Raw genomic sequence first — 18480 nt, forward strand, 5'->3', positions numbered from 1 at the left:
GGAGGTCGGCAGCCCACCTTGCTTGTCTGTCGTGTGGGCCTTCAAACTGATATGGGGCCGCTACGACAGTCTCTGAACTGTTTCTCTACTGTACACACTACACAATGCTGTAAAATGTGTTCATATCATTCCAAATTTACCGTTTTTTTAAGGAGCAATAAGGAGACCACACACTAACCACGAAAAACACTCCCATACTATAGCACCACCTTCTGTCCACCTCTGGTAGCTGAGTGATCAGCATGACAGAATGTCATACCTAACGGACCGGGTTCGACTTCCAGCTGAGTCGGAGATTTTCTCGGCTCAGGGCCTGGGTGTTGTGTTGTTCTTATCATCATCATTTCATTCCCATCGACACGCAAGTCGCCGAAGTGGTGTCAACTCGAAAGACTTGCACCAGGCGAACGGTGTACCCAACAGGAGACCGTAGCGTTCTCCAAGCATTTACCAAACCCAAACCCTTCTATTGGATTACCACAGGGTATAACGTGACTCATCACTCGTTTTCAGTCACCCATTATCCAGTGACATCGTTCTTTAGACCACCTCAAACGTCACTTAGCATTGACTACAGAAGTGAATGGCTTATGAGGAGCTGCTCGATCATAGTACCCCATATTTTTTAACTTCTTGTAGTCGTTGTGCTATGTGGATCACTGACACCACTTTCGGACACACGAGTGATTCCTCCCGTTGATGTAATGCCACGACCATTCCCCGTCAACGCACAAGGTCTGCTTGGTCTTGGTGTAATTGTGGTTGTTCCTTGCTTTTCCACTTCACAGTCACCTCACAAACAGTCAACTTGAGCAGCTTTAGAATGGTTGATATCGTCCGATGGAGCTGTTAATCAGTTTATAGAGGTCACTGAGCTCTCCCGACTGACCCACTATGCTGTTACTGCTTCTCTACTGACAACACAATACTGCCCGGTTCCATTTAATCTGGAAGATCCGCCTCTCGTGACAATAGCTTCTTGTTTTCGCATTGCATAGGGGTGCCTGAGTACTCTGGTTCGGATAGAGTGTCGTGCTTAGCTCCATACATGATTGGAATAGGACTGAAAATCGCTAATATTGGTATGAGGTACCTTCACCTGCATTGCACTGCATGATGGCTTGGGTGGGGTTATGGAGGCGTAGAAGAGTGGAATGTTCTTTTGAAAAGTGTCTGTTCGTTTTGTGCTCAAGAAACGGTTGAGAAAATGACAAGTTCCCTAACATCCATTAAATTGCCTAGCAAAGATACTCCGCTCGCTTGTACTGACTGAAAAAGCATTAGTACCCCCAGGTATCAAAGATACAGAATATAATAAATGAAAAGCGCTAGTTTGCCTTTGTTCCACCGGTTTTCGGTTTACAAGGCCATCTTCAGACATTTACTGACTATTGTCGCCAAAGAAGATTCAATGTATGTAAAAGACATTGGAAAAGAAGTTACTCGTCTAGATTGAAGCAGAAACGTGTTGTAAATAATATCTTTGACAGTGTGGTGGTAATGGAAAGTAAACAGTAAAATATTGAACGGTAAATAAATATAAAGGGAGCAAACAAGAAAGAACTTTAACACAAAACTGGAACAGCAAGCCTACATAACACTTTGTATTAATAAACAAAACTAATAAAATAAAATAAAATCAGTACATGACAAGGCTACTTCTGCAGGTATAAAACATGGAAAGTGATACACAAACCAATTAAAAGAAAGAATTATCAGTGTAACTATAGAATATATGAAGAACTTACCCAATATCAATAAGATAAACACAAATGAATAAATGTAGGATATCAATAAGATAAACACAAATGAATAAATGTAGGAAAATGGAGGAGTGTGAGGGAGCATGCAGAAATTGTCATCTTTGAGAGTGTGAAGGTACTGCAGTTTAAAAAGTAAGAAGTTAAACAATATACAAATATAAAAGGAGCAAACAGAGAAAACACCAACACTATACTCAAAACTGTGCCTATTTAACAGTTTTACATAGGCAATTTCAATAAAATAGAAGAACTCAGTAGGAGGAGTATCTAGGAATAGACAGTCCGGGAAGTGATGAGAAACAGAGAGGATTATGTGAAGTTTAGGTGAGGGGAAGTGTTAAACTCTGTCCGATCATCTAAGATTAGATCTGGACTGTGAGCTAGATGTTCGTTAACTTCCAGAGCTTCCAGCAGATTGAGTTTCTGGCCTTTGTTTGCTTAGGGAAGCACGTGGGACTCTGGCTGGTAGATGTGGCCCTGACTCAGAAAATGCTCAGAAAATGTGGAGTCAGAATTCTGCAACCTCCACCTGCGTTCATGTGCAGCCAGCCTAGCTGCTGTGTCTCTGCCTGACTGACCAATGTAAAACTTGCCACAATCAGAACAGGTAATTCCGTATACCTTCTGTTGGCTAATAACTACTGAATATAAGTACCCTTGAAGAACATTTTATTCAGTGTAAGAAGCAAAGCATCCTAAATTACAACAAAGGAGAAAAGAATCAACATTAGATGAAAGTCACCATACCAGCACCGTTGGCTGACGCGAATAAGTTGTACTAATCGGTGCAGGCGCCCACGTTCGCTGCAGTGGTTACGATCATCCTTGCCGAGGTCGGTATGTCAGTTCGGTCACAACCCAATAGTGTAAGCACGAATTTCATTCCCTTGATAGTGCATATATAAAACAATCACTACATCCACTTGTCCAGTCAACGAAGGAAAACTAGGGCAAGAATCGTGTAGTCGAAAATTTTTGTGTAGTGGTAGGAGGCAGTGCTATGAACAATATACTAAAAATCCTGACCGGTGGGGTGACCGTAGGGGTGGAAGTGGGTGGGGGGAGGGCGTTTAAATGTAATTCTACCTGTTTTTCTTGAATAGCTCTAGCGCTGTGGCTTCTACCGAAAATGTTTCCCAGTGCAAAAAATTGAACTACATTACATTTCCTACAAAAAAGGTACGTCTCTTTGTTTCTCTATTATTAGTAGTATGGGGATGGAAAATTACTAGATTATTAAAAATAGTGTTTTAATGGTTTAAAGTAATGGTGTTGTTAAAAGGGTTAAGGACAAATACTAAATGCTCTGTACCACATTCTCGCCTCTCCCGGGAGAATGCTACAACTGCTATACAGGATGCTTTAGAACCAATTTCCCCTCTACCAGTACAGGACAGTGTGCAGAGATTTACGTCAAGTGCTAGTGTTAATAATAACTCGTATCTGCAGTACATATAGTATTAACGAACTTCGAGGAAAATTTACACCCCTGAGCGGGTCTGTGCCCTTTGTAGCCAGTGACTCATAAGGTGCACTGCGGAGGGGTCGGTACAACCGTACGAAAGACCCTGTAATAGTATGCACAGGATTAGCCAGTGAAACGGGCAGATTGGAGGTGGCCTTGACAGCTGGAATGTGAGTGTTGGGGGTAATGGTGGCCGGATCCGTTCTACCTCCATGTCCCGTCATTTAGTTGCGATGGATCGTTGGACGGGTGAACATCGCACCTACGCGGTTAAAGCGTATTATACGAATGGTGAGAGTCTGGTGAAAACGCGACGTGCTTTTCGACGCCATTTCAACATACCTCGAAACAGGCCTGTTCCCTCAGCTAACGCAGTTCGTTCGTGGGTAAACAATCTTGAACAAACTGGATGAACGTCTAACAAACTAGGTGGGAGTGAAAAAACCGTTCGAACCCCTCAAAACACCGCTGCTGTTCAACAGGCAATGCTCAGAAGTCCACGCCGATCTGCCAAACAATGTGCTCTACGTCTTGAAATAAGTAACACCTTGGTGAGAAGGATTCGTCGTCAAGATTTACATTTTCACCCATACAAAATATAGATTGTGCAATCTCTCAAGCCAAGTGACTATCAGAAACGATTACAATTTTGTGAGGAAATGACCAGAAGACTTGAAGAAAATGACGACCAAGTAAACCACTTGCGGATGAGCGATGAGGCACATTTCCACCTCTCTGGTTTTGTTAATAAAGAGAAACTCAGATAATGGTCGGAGGAAAACCCTGGAGCAATTCATGAAACGCCTCTTCATGCTCAAAAAGTGACGGTTTGGTGCGCAATGTCGGCAAGAGGAATCATAGGCCCATTTTTCTTCGAGGATATCAATGGAAGTGCTGTGACTGTTAACTCTGTGCGTTACTTTGCAATGATCCAGAACTTTCTCACGCCAGAACTCGCCCGTTCTGCAGTGAATGAACACACAATGTTCCAACAAGATGGGGCAACAAGCCACACTGCAACAGTAGCCATGAATGCTGTGCATGCTTTGTTTCCAGGCGGCGTCGTTTCCCAAAACGGGGATATCCCTTGACCCCCTCGCTCTCCAGATTTGACAACCTGCGACTTTTTTCTATGGGGTTACTTAAAAAACAAGAGTATTTCAGAACGATCCATCCAGAAGTATCCTAGCCCTAAAACAACGATTTCGGGACGAAATTGAAGGAATACCAGTCAATATGCTGCAAAATGTCATGAGAAACTTCCAGGCCCGGCTGCAGAAGTGCATAGATTCCAATGGAGGACATTTGGCAGATGTTATATTCAAAAAGTACTTTTTCACTTATTGTACAGTAAATGGCTACTACCTTTGTACTTTATATTTATAACCATTAAATTAAACAAATAAATTTTCTTAAAGAATTAGTTACTAATTTAAATCTTCCCATTTCACTGGCTAACCCAGTATATAGACTGAAGCGGCGAGTGAAAATTTGTACCAAGGCCGGAAATCGAAGCCAGGTCTCCTGCTTACTAGGCAGGTGCTTTAGCCACTAAGACAACATAGCACAGCGTTTCACACAACTGCACAGATTATCTTGGTATGCCTCCCTCCTCGATCCAAATACCCACTGCCTCTCCAGTCTACTTGAAATTCCCCCTTACACAACGAACAGAACTGTCGAGGCTCTCTATGTTCTGGAATAGCACCTCAGCATCGAACGTAAGTGAGAGATCCAGCCTGAAACGCAGGAGCAGGTACTTATACAAATGAAGCGACACTGTTTCAGAGACTTTACTTGTCTCATACTGGTATGATTGTATGTATAGATTGAAGCGGCGAGTGAAAATCTGTATAAATTTTCACTCGCCGCTTCAGTCTATGTATGTACAACCATAAAATCATATTTGTATGAGACCAGTAAAGTATCTGGCCAACGGCCTTGCCGCAGTGGTAACACTGGTTCCCGTCAGATCACCGAAGTTAAGCGCTGTCGGGCTGGGCTAACACTTGGATGGGTGAACATCCGGTCTACCGGGCGCTGTTGGCAAGCCGGGTGCATTCAGCCCTTGTGAGGCAAACTGAGGAGCTACTTAATTGAGAAGTAGCGGCTCCGGTCTTGGAAACTGCATACGGCCGGGAGAGCGGTGTGCTGACCACATGCCCCTCCATATCCGCATCATCCGGTGACGTCTGTAGGTTGAGGATGACACGGTGGCCGGTCGGTACCGTTGGGCCTTCATGGCCTGTTCGGACGGAGTAAAGTGAAACTGTGCCATTTCCCCCTTCCCCCCCCCCCCCCCCCAATTGCTTCTTGCGACATAATTAGGTGGAGAGAGCGAGGTATCACCTGCTTAGTCTTCAGCTAGCGACAAACCTTCCTTTACGCTTCTGCCCTCCGCCGTCTCCTGCGCCCTGTGACATCCCCCAAACACAATCTATTCCTTAATACGACTCTACTGCACCTATATGTGGTAAACGCACTTATTATTTGTCCTTAACCTCGCTGTTTAACAATAATCATTATTTTATATCACTAAAATACTATTTTAATAATCTACAATTTTTCCATCCCCTGCACCGTGAAAACTGTTAGTACTACAGAAAAAACGAATAGAACTTTTAATTTAAAATAGTTTAATTTTGTACTGGAAAATACTTTCGCTAGAAGCAGCCCTTTTCGAGTTATTCAAGGCCAACATGAAAAAGTTGTAACGTCCCCTTAGAAAAATTTATGATTGACTGTGCTGATAAACCTCTTACATTATTTGCTTTTCAAACAGCTGAGCAAAACTGAACCTACTCAGACATTACTCTCTTTACTTATTCTGATCAACACTAAACTGACACACAATATTTTTAGCGCAACACAATCTGACTTTTAGTAATCCCTTCAAAAGAATGGCCCTGACTAACAATAACCTATACCTTTCATGAATCACTTACCTCACAAAAACCTTCGTTACTCAAACTACTGCAATACAGCGAGCGCCAATACTGCCAGCTAAATAAAAGAGTCTAACTACTGAAGTGACTAACTACTGATAGGCATAGTTAGCAAATGAAAGATTTTGGTAAAGAACAAACAATGTATTTACCTTAATAGTGTTCAAAAGTCATAATATATATATCAGTTCATGACATCCAGTCTTACAAATTTACTGTCTCTGATGGACACACGTCCAGATCATCCACTCTCAAAATTCCGCCATCTCTCTCCCCACATCCACCACTGCTGGCGGCTCACCTCCAACTGCGCAATGCTACGCGCTGTTAACATCCAGCTGCCCAACACTACAATAGCAAACAACAATGCAAACCGGCCACAGACTGCACACAGCACAGCCAGTGATTTTCATACAGAGCGCTACGTGGCGTTACCAATTAAAAAACCTAAACAGCCTACTTACATAGCCCCCATGCTCCCCACAAAAAAATTTGCAAATTGTTTTGGGCAGTGACCAATAATGATTTGATAAAATTTTTCATATTTACAATAACAAGATATCAAATGCACACACTTATTGATACAATGTTGGTCAAAAGCTAAAATGTTCTCACAGTCCATAAAGACAGTCCTGATCATTCATCGCAGTATTAATTACAATTTTATGCACAAAGTCTGAGCAGTAAAAGAAAATGCACACGGGAGTAGTGGATTTCCATGCAGTCTTGAAGAAGTAGTGTTGTCCTTCCAACGGAAAGACAGTTCTGACTCTTGACATGCAGACAGGTAATGGGCCACAACAGAGCAAACCCACCGCAGAGTCAGTCGAAGTTTTGAAGAATATTGGTAGGTAGGTCATCACAGAGCAGACCCACTGTAGTCCTGGTAGAGATTATGGTATTGGTGGGCCATCAAAGACGCAGACCCACTGTAGTCCTTGTAGAGACGCCCAGCAGCCATCTGTTGCGGCTGTGCAGGTGCAGAATCACCATCTAAGAGTCTTGCGGACAATATAGCAAGTCTATGAACCACCACTTGTTCACTCACAAAGTTTTTGAAAAAAAAAAACCTAAACAGCCTACTTACAAAGTGACCTATAAACGCTTCCCCTTGCCCAACCCTCTTTCTACGCTCAGACCCTACCAATAAGGATTTTTAGTATGTTGTTCATGGCACTCTCCCGTGACGCTATATAAAAATTTGTGACCGCACGAATTCTTTCCCATATTCGATCTTCTTTGGTCTTCGTTGACTGGGCTAAGAGTGGCAAACAGATAAGTTGCACAAATTACCGACAACCCCAAATTGCTGAAAATATATCACAACAAGAGCAGCGCAAAATACAGCAAGCTGTGTGTCTAAAAACCCATCACTGCCAATATCGCCACTGAGAGTAAAATCCAAGCAAATGAACAGGTGCATGAAAGGGCAGGTCAATCGTTTCCACGTAAAGTGTAATACGACAGGGCCCCGCTCAAATCAGCCAGTTAAGGGAACAACCGCCCGAAGAGGAAGACATAAGTTGTGCTCCTGCACTTTACATAGTTTCAGTGAGATGTACTGACTCTACATTGTTCATCTTTGTCACGCTAGTATAAAAGGCAACAAGACATGAGCTAAGTGCAAAATCCGTGCGATGTGCCGAGTTCCGGTATTTATTCGTGTGGAAGTGAAATCACGTATATGAACGTGAATGAATGCACGGATTTTAGAAATTTCGAAATTTACGAGAGTTGCAAGAAACCTATATCGTAATAAATCGGAATTTGCGAATTAGTTACTGTAGCACATATTATAGCTAACATAACTCGTAGCACTTAATTCATTTAATTTTACCTTCAATAGGCGTGTATGTTGCCTGTATTTATCATGAACTAACGCTTTTTTTGAATTTGTTACTGACTATAACCTCAAAGAAAGTTTCAGGAAATCAGTAACTTTCATTCAAGGTTTTCCTGTTGCATTAATAGACATCTCGTTCTGTGCTCTAATCACTTCATTTTTTGAAGGTAACTGATAATACTTTTAGCTTAAAAGATTCAGAAATTAAAAGAAACTATGCAGGCTTATTTTGAAGTTGTTTGTTTCCTGTCCTGTAAGAGATTGCATCAGCCACAATATAGCCCAACTGTGAATGCTTTTCTCGATCACAGGACGAGAAATTTGATGCTCGTATACAGCTGGAGATCGCCCTGACTACTCTCAAACAACCGCGTGGGTTGTGGGTATGCAGGGAGAGCTCCCAAGAACCATGTACCAGAGATAACCAAAGCTACTCGAAATACTTTTCTCTCCTGCGGGTGCCAACTCCTCTACAGGAAGTCGACATCTATCGCTACTTGTCAACTTGACTGTCAGTTGTTTGCAAGTGGTAGGACTAGACATCCTGTACAAGGACGACAGGGACCAGGGAGGACTCAATGTGTTACACCAGTTCCTCTAATCAACAAGTTCGAGGCTTTTGTCATCGAGTGAAACTGGAACAGAGCCAATAAGACTCACTTCACTTTTTCGTAAACCTGCTGTGTCCTGTGTCAAGAGGAGGCAAATACGAAGGTAAAGGAGTCTACCATTCTTTGGAGTTCAATTTTACGGCTAATAATGATATCCATAAGGAAAATGGCAGCAAAGGATGGTAAGGAACATCAGGCGTACTCAGTGTGTACACCTGGGGCCTCATTCAATATGTTGAGGAGGGTATCCTGGCAGACACTGGGGGAGCAGGTTCCAACTAACTGCATGTTATAGCGCACTTTGAAACAAATAATGTCTTTCGTCTGCGCTCCGAGTCATACCTGGATCACTACAAAGATTTCCAGAGGAGGTTAAGAAAATCCTTGATCACAGAGTTTCAACGACACTCACAGTTTTCAACATTGTGCTCAGAACTGATCGTGGCTCTTTCGTTCTGATTCGAGTTGAAGGATTGAACCAGAGAATTTGAAGGTTTTGTAATAGGCTAGGAGGTGAATTTCTGGACTTTGTTTTTTGTTTGTTTGTTTGTCTTGCAAATAATTAGAATCGCACATCATTCAGTGTTAGTCAATTGGGTATTTTATATCATTACAGAAAATTAATTGCATTTATAAGTAATAAAAATTAGTTGATAACCAAACTTCTGCACTTTTATGTAACCAAAGTAATTACTTTAGACGCAAGTACAGTTTACATGCACAATCATAAAAAGTGTACAAATATTGTCGTTATTTTGTACTCAATAGAACGTTCTTCATCATGATCAAAGCCAAGAGAATCGTGTTATTATTAATAAATACAAAAGTTGTTTATGGTTAAGAAAAACATGTTTTATGTAAGTTCGACGAAATATTGAACAGATGTTTGATATTTTTTGTTTTGTGCTCTTTTTCATTTTACTTTTTTTTTCAGAAAGCTGCGTTTTCTAGCACTATATGATAAATATGTATCTTTTTTTAATATGTACTACAACATGCACCTGTTTCACGTCGCAAATCAACAACTTTCGAATAAAAGCTGGATTACAGATTGACACTTTCAATTTTGTTCATTGTTACATAACAGACAAGAGGAAAACGATGTAGAACAAAAACGCTACGCATGTTACGTGGCCCTTTTATATATACTCGTTCAGTTTCTAGACGGTTCATCGCTTCCGGTTTCTAGGTGATCTAGAAAACCACTGATCTCAGACATAAAGAAAGCGACTCTTATGAGAAAACTCCCGATACGTATGCAACCCACCTAACGTACAGGTAACGTGGGCATGAACTTAACTGATCAAAGGTACTAGAAAAACTGCTGCAGTTTACGCTTACCTATGATAGTCTAGGATATCCCACAATAGTTTTATAACTCTCATTACAGCACATGTGCTGGCGGAAGAAACGTAGCGTCTTCGTTATAAAATAAGAAAATGCACGCGGAACTGTTAACACAGCGATAGTAAATGTAATAAATATTTTGACGCGTTTAGCCCAACATACAACAAGACACACAGTACCAAAAACCGTTACAGACTGTACAAAAGTAGGGTACAAGTAAAACAGTCAACACTGCATGACTAATAATATTTCGTGCATGAAGTAATGAACAAAAACCCACTGAAGATCGCACACAAAGCGACAAAAGATGTTTGAGCGAGAAAAACCGTGCCTAGCAAAAGGCGAAAATTCCCTTCAAGTTTCTTCAGTTCTTATCGATCCATTAACAGCGTTACCTGATGAGTACTAAGGCTTGGGTACACGTGAGAGTATTTTGCTCTCATACAGTTTGATACTATCAGCTAATACTCGCAGAATTGTTTACATTGGGAGCATATTTTCGCTGATAGTTACTGTCCGATAGTTCTTTGCGAGTGCTTTCTGTAAGTGTCTTAGAGTGTTGCGAGAGCAGATGTTGGAAGTGTTTGCATACAGTAACGTGAGAGCGTATGTGAGAGCTGAGAGATAACTCTCCGAGAGATTATCCTGTAGTAGTTCCTTTGCTGAAGGAAGAGCCTGCGACGGAAGAGCATCGAGTTGCAGCTGCACTTTTAATAACTTTAGTGGCAAAGAAGAAACGTGAATGACCGTATTCGTGTTGGATAAATGAGCATATTATGCATCGGAATGTGTGTGGAGCATGCAACAATTCATTGTAGAGCTTGTGATGCAAAAACCACAACAACATCGAAACTATACGAGAATGAAAGCGATGATGATGGAAGGAATAGTCTTTATAATGAGATCCAAAATTTGCCGGTCTAGATATTATTATGGGTAAATCCGTTAGCGTTAAAGACAGACTGCTTCCCCCATGAACCATAGACCTTGCCGTTGGTGGGGAGGCTTGCGTGCCTCAGCGACACAGATAGCCGTACCGTAGGTGCAATCACAACGGAGGGGTATCTGTTGAGAGGCCAGACAAACGTATGGTTCCTGAAGAGGGGCAGCAGCCTTTTCAGTAGTTGCAGGGGCAACAGTCTGGATGATTGACTGATCTGGCCTTGTAACATCATCCAAAACGGCCTTGCTGTGCTGGTACTGCGAATGGCTGAAAGCAAGGGGAAACTACGGCCGTAATTTTTCCCGAGGGCATGCAGCTTTACTGTATGGATAAATGATGATGGCGTCCTCTTGGGTAAAATATTCCGGAGATAAAATAGACCCCCATTCGGATCTCCGGACGGGGACTACTCAAGAGGACGTCGTTATCAGGAGAAAGAAAACTGGCGTTCCACGGATCGGAGCGTGGAATGTCAGATCCCTTAATCGGGCAGGTAGGTTAGAAAATTTAAAAAGGGAAATGGATAGGTTAAAGTTAGATACAGTGGGAATTAGTGAAGTTCGGTGGCAGGAGGAACAAGACTTTTGGTCAGGTGAATACAGGGTTATAAATACAAAATCAAATAGGGGTAATGCAGGAGTAGGTTTAATACTGAATAAAAAAATAGGAGTTCGGGTAAGCTACTACAAACAACATAGTGAACGCATTATTGTGACCAAGATAGACACGAAGCCCACGCCTACAACAGTAGTACAAGTCTATATGCCAACTAGCTCTGCAGATGACGAAGACATTGAAGAAATGTATTGTGAGATAAAAGAAATTAGTCAGATAGTGAAGGAAGACGAAAATTTAATAGTCATGGGTGACTGGAATTCGATAGTAGGAAAAGGAAGAGAAGGAAACGTAGTAGGTGAATATGGATTGGGGGTAAGAAATGAAAGAGGAAGCTGCCTGGTAGAATTTTGAACAGAGCACAACATAATCATAACTAACACTTGGTTCAAGAATCATAAAAGGAGGTTGTATACGTGGAAGAAGCCTGGAGATACTGGGAGGTGTCAGATAGACTATATAATGGTAAGACCGAGATTTAGGAACCAGGTTTTAAATTGTAAGACATTTCCAGGGGCAGATGTGGACTCTGACCACAATCTACTGGTTATGAACTGTAGATTAAAACTGCAAGAAGGTGGGAATTTAAGGAGATGGGACCTGGATAAACTGACTAAACCAGAGGTTGTACAGAGTTTCAGGGAGAGCAGAAGGGAACAATTGACAGGAATGGGGGAAAGAAATACAGTAGAAGAAGAATAGGTAGCTTTGAGAGGTGAAGTAGTGAAGGCAGCAGAGGATCTAGTAGGTAAAAAGACTAGGGCTAGTAGAAATCCTTGGATAACAGAAGAAATATTGAATTTAATTGATGAAAGGAGAAAATATAAAAATGCAGTAAATGAAGCAGCAAAAAGGAATACAAACGTCTCAAAAATGAGATCGACAGGAAGTGCAAAATGGCTAAGCAGGGATGGCTAGAGGACAAATGTAAGGATGTAGAGACTTATCTCACTAGGGGTAAGATAGATACTGCCTACAGGAAAATTAAAGAGACCTTTGGAGAAAAGAGAACCACTTGTATGAATATCAAGAGCTGAGATGGAAACCCACTTCTAAGCAAAGAAGGGAAAGCAGAAAGGTGGAAGGAGTATATAGAGGGTCTATACAAGGCTGATGTACTTGAGGACAATATTACGGAAATGGAAGAGTATGTAGATGAAGATGAAACGGGAGATGCGATACTGCGTGAAGAGTTTGACAGAGCACTGAAAGACCTGAGTCGAAACCAGGCCCCGGCAGTAGACAACATTCCATTAGAACTACTGACGGCCTTGGTAGAGCCAGTCCTGACAAAACTCTACCATCTCGTGAGCAAGATGTATGAGACAGGCGAAATACCCTCAGACTTCAAGAAGATTATAATAATTCCAATCCCAAAGATAGCAGGTGTTGACAGATGTGAAAATTACCGAACAATCAGTTTAATAAGTCACGGATGCAAAATACTAACGCGAATTCTTTACAGACGGATGGAAAAACTGGTAGGAGCCGACCTCGGGGAAGATCAGTTTGGATTCCGTAGAAATATTGGAACACGTGAGGCAATACTGACCCTTCGACTTATCTGAGAAGCTAGATTAAGGAAAGGCAAACCTGCGTTTCTAGCATTTGTAGACTTAGAGAAAGCTTTTGACAATGTTGATTGGAATACTCTCTTTCAAATTCTGAAGGTGGCAGAGGTAAAATACAGGGAGCGAAAGGCTATTTACAATTTGTACAGAAACCAGATGGCAGTTATAAGAGTCGAGGGGCATGAAAGGGAAGCAGTGGTTGGGAAGGGAGTGAGACAGGGTTGTAGCCTCTCCCCGATGTTATTCAATCTGTATATTGAGCAAGCAGTGAAGGAAACAAAAGAAAAATTCGCAGTAGGTATTAAAATCCATGGAGAAGAAATAAAAACTTTGAGGTTCGCCGATGACATTGTAATTCTGTCAGAGACAGCAAAGGACTTGGAGGAGCAGTTGAATGGAATGGATAGTGTCTTGAAGGGAGGATATAGGATGAACATCGACAAAAGCAAAACGAGGATAATGGAATGTAGTCGAATTAAGTCGGGTGATGTTGAGGGTATTAGATTAGGAAATGAGACACTTAAAGTAGTAAAGGAGTTTTGCTATTTGGGGAGCAAAATAACTGATGATGGTCAAAGTAGAGAGGATATAAAATGTAGGCTGGCAATGGCAAGGAAAGCGTTTCTGAAGAAGAGAAATTTGTTAACATCGAGTATAGATTTAAGGGTCAGGAAGTCGTTTCTGAAAGTATTTGTATGGAGTGTAGCCATGTATGGAAGTGAAAAATGGACGATAAATAGTTTGGACAAGAAGAGAATAGAAGCTTTCGAAATGTAGTGCTACAGAAGAATGCTGAAGATTATATGGGTAGATCACATAACTAATGGGGAGGTGTTGAATAGGATTGGGGAGAAGAGAAGTTTGTGGCACAACTTGACTAGAAGAAGGGATCGGTTGGTGGGACATGTTCTGAGGCATCAAGGGATCACCAATTTAGTATTGGAGGGCAGTGTGGAGGGTAGAAATCGTAGAGGGAGACCAAGAGATGAATACACCAAGCAGATTCAGAAGGATGTAGGTTGCAGTAGGTACTGGGAGATGAAGAAGCCCGCGCAGGATAGAGTAGCATGGAGAGCTGCATCAAACCAGTCTCAGGACTGAAGACCACAACAACGAATACCTTTCAAAAAACGCGATGAGAATGGAATTCTCGACCGTATTGTATGAGAATCTGGCGTTAAACATTTGTGGACATACATTTATTTCAACGTTTTTACTTGTATTGACTTATTAAACCACTCTTAAATTCCTGAAACTATGTTCCTCAACAACCAATATAATAATATAATCAATAAATACCACGCCATATGAAATTATAGATACAGCTATGTTACTTGAAGTTGAATGGCAGCTTTCCTCGTTACACAGCGATTACTTTCAAACATAATTTCACTTGTTTCTCTATGTTAATTAATCGATGCTATAAAATACTTTCTCTGATTCCTTAAATTGTGGATATTCTTGTAAATTTCTTTTGAGGAGGTGATACAAACTGTAGCCATTTCAGGCAACAAACTATGCTACTTATCCCACTTTGTTTCGTCCAGTCACTGTACATTCCGCAACACTGGCCTTTTCTCGTACACACTAATTAAATGCACAACTTCGTCCTGAGTCCACATTCTGGCAGCTTTCTTCATTACTTATTTTGCCAATACGTCGATGACGTTCACTCATAGTAGTCAACTGTCTCGACAATGCTGATATACAATTATTGTGCAACTAATGGCAATGTTAATGTGGCACAGTGGGTAGCGTGCTGGACTTTCGTTCACACTATCATAATAAGGTTGGATCGAGTTTCAAGAGTCCCAGGTTTCTTATTTTCATTTCTTAATTCTGCATAATATGTCTACGAAGTTTTTGTAAGTTATTTGCTGCGCAGCATTGTTTTAGTCTAGAACTTCCGACATTGGCTGAGTTTTTTTTTTGATATGGTTTTAGGGCGCAAAACTGCTACGGTCATTAGCGCCCGGTCTGTGACTTAGGAAAAGGTAAGTAAACGTAACTGGAAACCAGCAGCAATGGGAACGAAACTCAGAAAATTGGAGAAACTAAAAACGGAAGGAAAGCCTAAAAAACCACTATAGAAGGGGGTTGGTTGTCCCCAAAAAGAGCTTCAAATGACTGACGTCATCTCACTGGCACTAATAAACTCAAGAACGCGATCGGCTGAGCGCGTGTCATCTGCTAAAATTGACGATATATCAGGCGACAGCTGTAGACGGGCGCGTAACGGAATAAAATAGGGGCACTCAATTAAAAGGTGTCTTACCGTCCACAGCTGAGAGCACTGGGGACAGAGTGGGGGAGGATCGCCACTTATAAGATGTCGATAGCTAAAAAGACAGTGCCCTATCCGGAGTCTAGTTAAAATTTCCTCCTCTCGACGACGAGTTCGGGAGGAAGAGGTCCAAGCACAGGGAAGAGCTTTCACGTCCCGCAATTTATTATTGGGAAGTGTCGACCAATGTGCGTGTCATAAAGGAACAACACGACGACATAAAACACTCCGTAGATCGGCGAAGGGAATCGTGCGAATAGCTGGCCGAAGAAGTGAGACCGCAGCCTTGGCCGCTATATCGGCCGCCTCATTTCCACAGATACCAACATGTCCTGGGATCCAGAGGAACGCCACAGAGACGTCCCCCAAGTGGAGCAAGTATAGGCAGTCCTGAATCCGGTGGACCAGATGGTGGACAGGGTAGAGAGCTTGGAGACTGAGGAGAGATCTGAGAGAGTCTGAACAGATAACATACTGTATCCGCTGATGGCGACGGATGTATTGGACAGCCTGGAGAACAGCGTAAAGCTCCGCAGTATAAACCGAACACTGGTCGAAAAGCCGAAATCGATTTGGGGTGTCGTCAACAATATAGGCACTCCCTACACCAAACGATGTTTTTGAGCCATCAGTGTAAATAAATGTGGCTTCCTTCATTTGTGCACATAGAGCAGCAATGCCCGACGATAAACAAGTGAAGGGGTACCATCCTTGGGACACTGACAAAGGTCACGGAGCAGGCAGGTCCGGGGACGGAGCCAAGGCGGTGCTGTATCCCAAGTTGTCAAGAAAGTTTTAGGAAAGCGGAAGGAAAGAGAATGGAGCAGTTGACGGAAGCGGATTCCCGGTGGTAGTAGGGAGGAAGGACGGCCTGCATACCCTAAATCCAAGGAGACGTCGAAAAAAATGTCATGGGCCGGATTAGCAGACATGGAAGACAGATGGCTAGCATAACGACTCAGAAGGACAGCTCGCCGATTGGACAGCGGAGGTTCAGGAGTCTCATCATAAAGGCTTTCCACAGGGCTGGTGTAAAAAGCTCCAGACACTAAACGTAATCCACGGTGGTAGATAGAGTCGAGACGCCGAGGAATAGACGGCCGAGCAGAGAAGTAAACTATGCTTCCATAGTCCAATTTCGAGCGCATAAGGCGCGATAGAGGCGGAGAAGGACCACTCGGTCCGCTCCCCAGGAGGTACCATTCAGGACACGGAGGGTGTTGAGGGATAGCAGACAGTGAGCCGAAAGATAGGAAACGTGGGAGGACCAGCACAGTTTTCTGTCAAACATAAGACCCAAGAATTTAGCGACGTCCGAAAACGGAAGGTTGACAGGTTCTAGATGTAAGGAAGGTGGAAGAAACTCCGTACGACGCCAAAAATTAACACAAACGGTCTTACTGGGAGAAAAGCGGAAGCCTGTTTCGATGCTCCAAGAGTGGAGGCGATCGAGACATCCTTGAAGACGTCGTTCAAGAAGGCTGAACCGTTGACAGCTATAGTAGATCGCAAAATCGTCCACAAAGAGGGAGCCCGAGACATCAGGAAGGAGACAATCCATAATTGGATTTATGGTAATGGCAAACAGTACAACACTTAGCACGGAGCCCTGGGGTACCCTGTTTTATTGGGAGAAGGTACGGGAGAGAGTAGTGTTCACCCGCACTTTAAATGTGCGCTCTGCCATAAATTCGCGAAGAAAAAAGGGCAGCCGACCTCGAGAGCCTCAAGAGAACAGTGTGCGGAGGATGCCTGTCCTCCAACAGGTATCGTATGCTCTCCCCAGATCAAAAAATATTTCTACTGTTTGGCGTTTCCGGAGAAAATTGTTCATGATATAAGTGGAGAGAGCAACAAAATGGTCAACTGCAGAACGATGCTTTCGGAAACCGCACTGGGCAGGTGTTAAAAGATTTCGGGACTCCAGCCACCTAGCTAAACGGCAATTCACCATACGCTCGAAAACCTTACATACACTACTCGTGAGAGCAATGGGGCGATAGCTAGAGGGGAGATGTTTGTCCTTTCCAGGTTTCGGAACAGGAACGACGATAGCTTCCCGCCATCGTCTGGGAAAAGTACTGTCGGTCCAAATTCGATTATAAAGGCGAAGGAGGTAACGCAGACTACGGTATGATAAATCTAGCAACATTTGTATGTGGATACCATCCGGTCCTGGGGCGGAGGAGCGAGAAGAAGAGAGTGCATGTTGGAGTTCCCACATGGAGAAAACAGTATTGTAGGTTTCGCAATTTTGAGAGGAGAAAGCAAGAGGTTGCACTTCCGCTGCACGTTTCTTCGGGAGAAACGCTGGCGGGTAATTTGAAGAGCTCGAAATCTCAGAAAAGTGTTGACCCAATGATTTAGAAATTGCGACGGGGTCCACTAATGTATAATGCGTGACAGTGAGTCCAGAGACCGGGGAGAAACTAGGCGCGCCAGATAACCGTCGAATCCGACTCCAAACTTCCGAGGAGGGAGTGAAGGTGTTAAATGAGCTAGTAAAGAAGTCCCAGCTTGCCTTCTTGCTATCGCGGATGACGCGACGGCATCGCGCACGAAACTGCTTATAGCGGATACAGTTGGCCAAAGTAGGATGGTGTCTGAAAACGCGAAGAGCACGTCGCCGCTCATGTATTGCGTCATGGCATGCCTCGTTCCACCAAGGAACTGGGGGGCGCCGGGGCAATGCGGAGGTGCGAGGTATTGAACGTTCCGCAGCTGTAAGAATAACGTCTGTAATATGAGTGACCTCATCGTCGACGCTAGGAAAGTGACGGTCATCGAATGTCGCTAGAGACGAAAAAAGTGTCCAATCGGCTTGGGCGAACTTCCAGTGTCAGGGGCGCATATATGGCCCGCAGCTGTAAGAATAACGTCTGTAATATGAGTGACCTCATCGTCGACGCTAGGAAAGTGACGGTCATCGAATGTCGCTAGAGACGAAAAAAGTGTCCAATCGGCTTGGGCGAACCTCCAGTGTCAGGGGCGCATATATGGCAGTTGTGGCTGCAATCGAAGGACACATGGAATGTGGTCACTCGAGTGTGTATCAGCAAGGGCGAACCATTCGAAGCGCCGAGTTAGCGGAAC

The 18480-nt window shown here is 43.0% G+C and overlaps 1 protein-coding gene and 1 pseudogene across 1 annotated transcript in view; both read left to right on the forward strand.

The window, feature by feature from the left end:
• LOC124798412 (venom dipeptidyl peptidase 4-like) overlaps positions 1 to 18480 on the forward strand; it is a 254271-nt gene that overhangs the window by 51134 nt on the left and 184657 nt on the right. The window lies entirely within an intron of this gene.
• Positions 5160 to 5277, forward strand: LOC124799876 (annotated as a pseudogene).

This window comes from Schistocerca piceifrons, chromosome 5, assembly GCF_021461385.2.
Source record: "Schistocerca piceifrons isolate TAMUIC-IGC-003096 chromosome 5, iqSchPice1.1, whole genome shotgun sequence".
NCBI lineage: Eukaryota > Metazoa > Arthropoda > Insecta > Orthoptera > Acrididae > Schistocerca > Schistocerca piceifrons.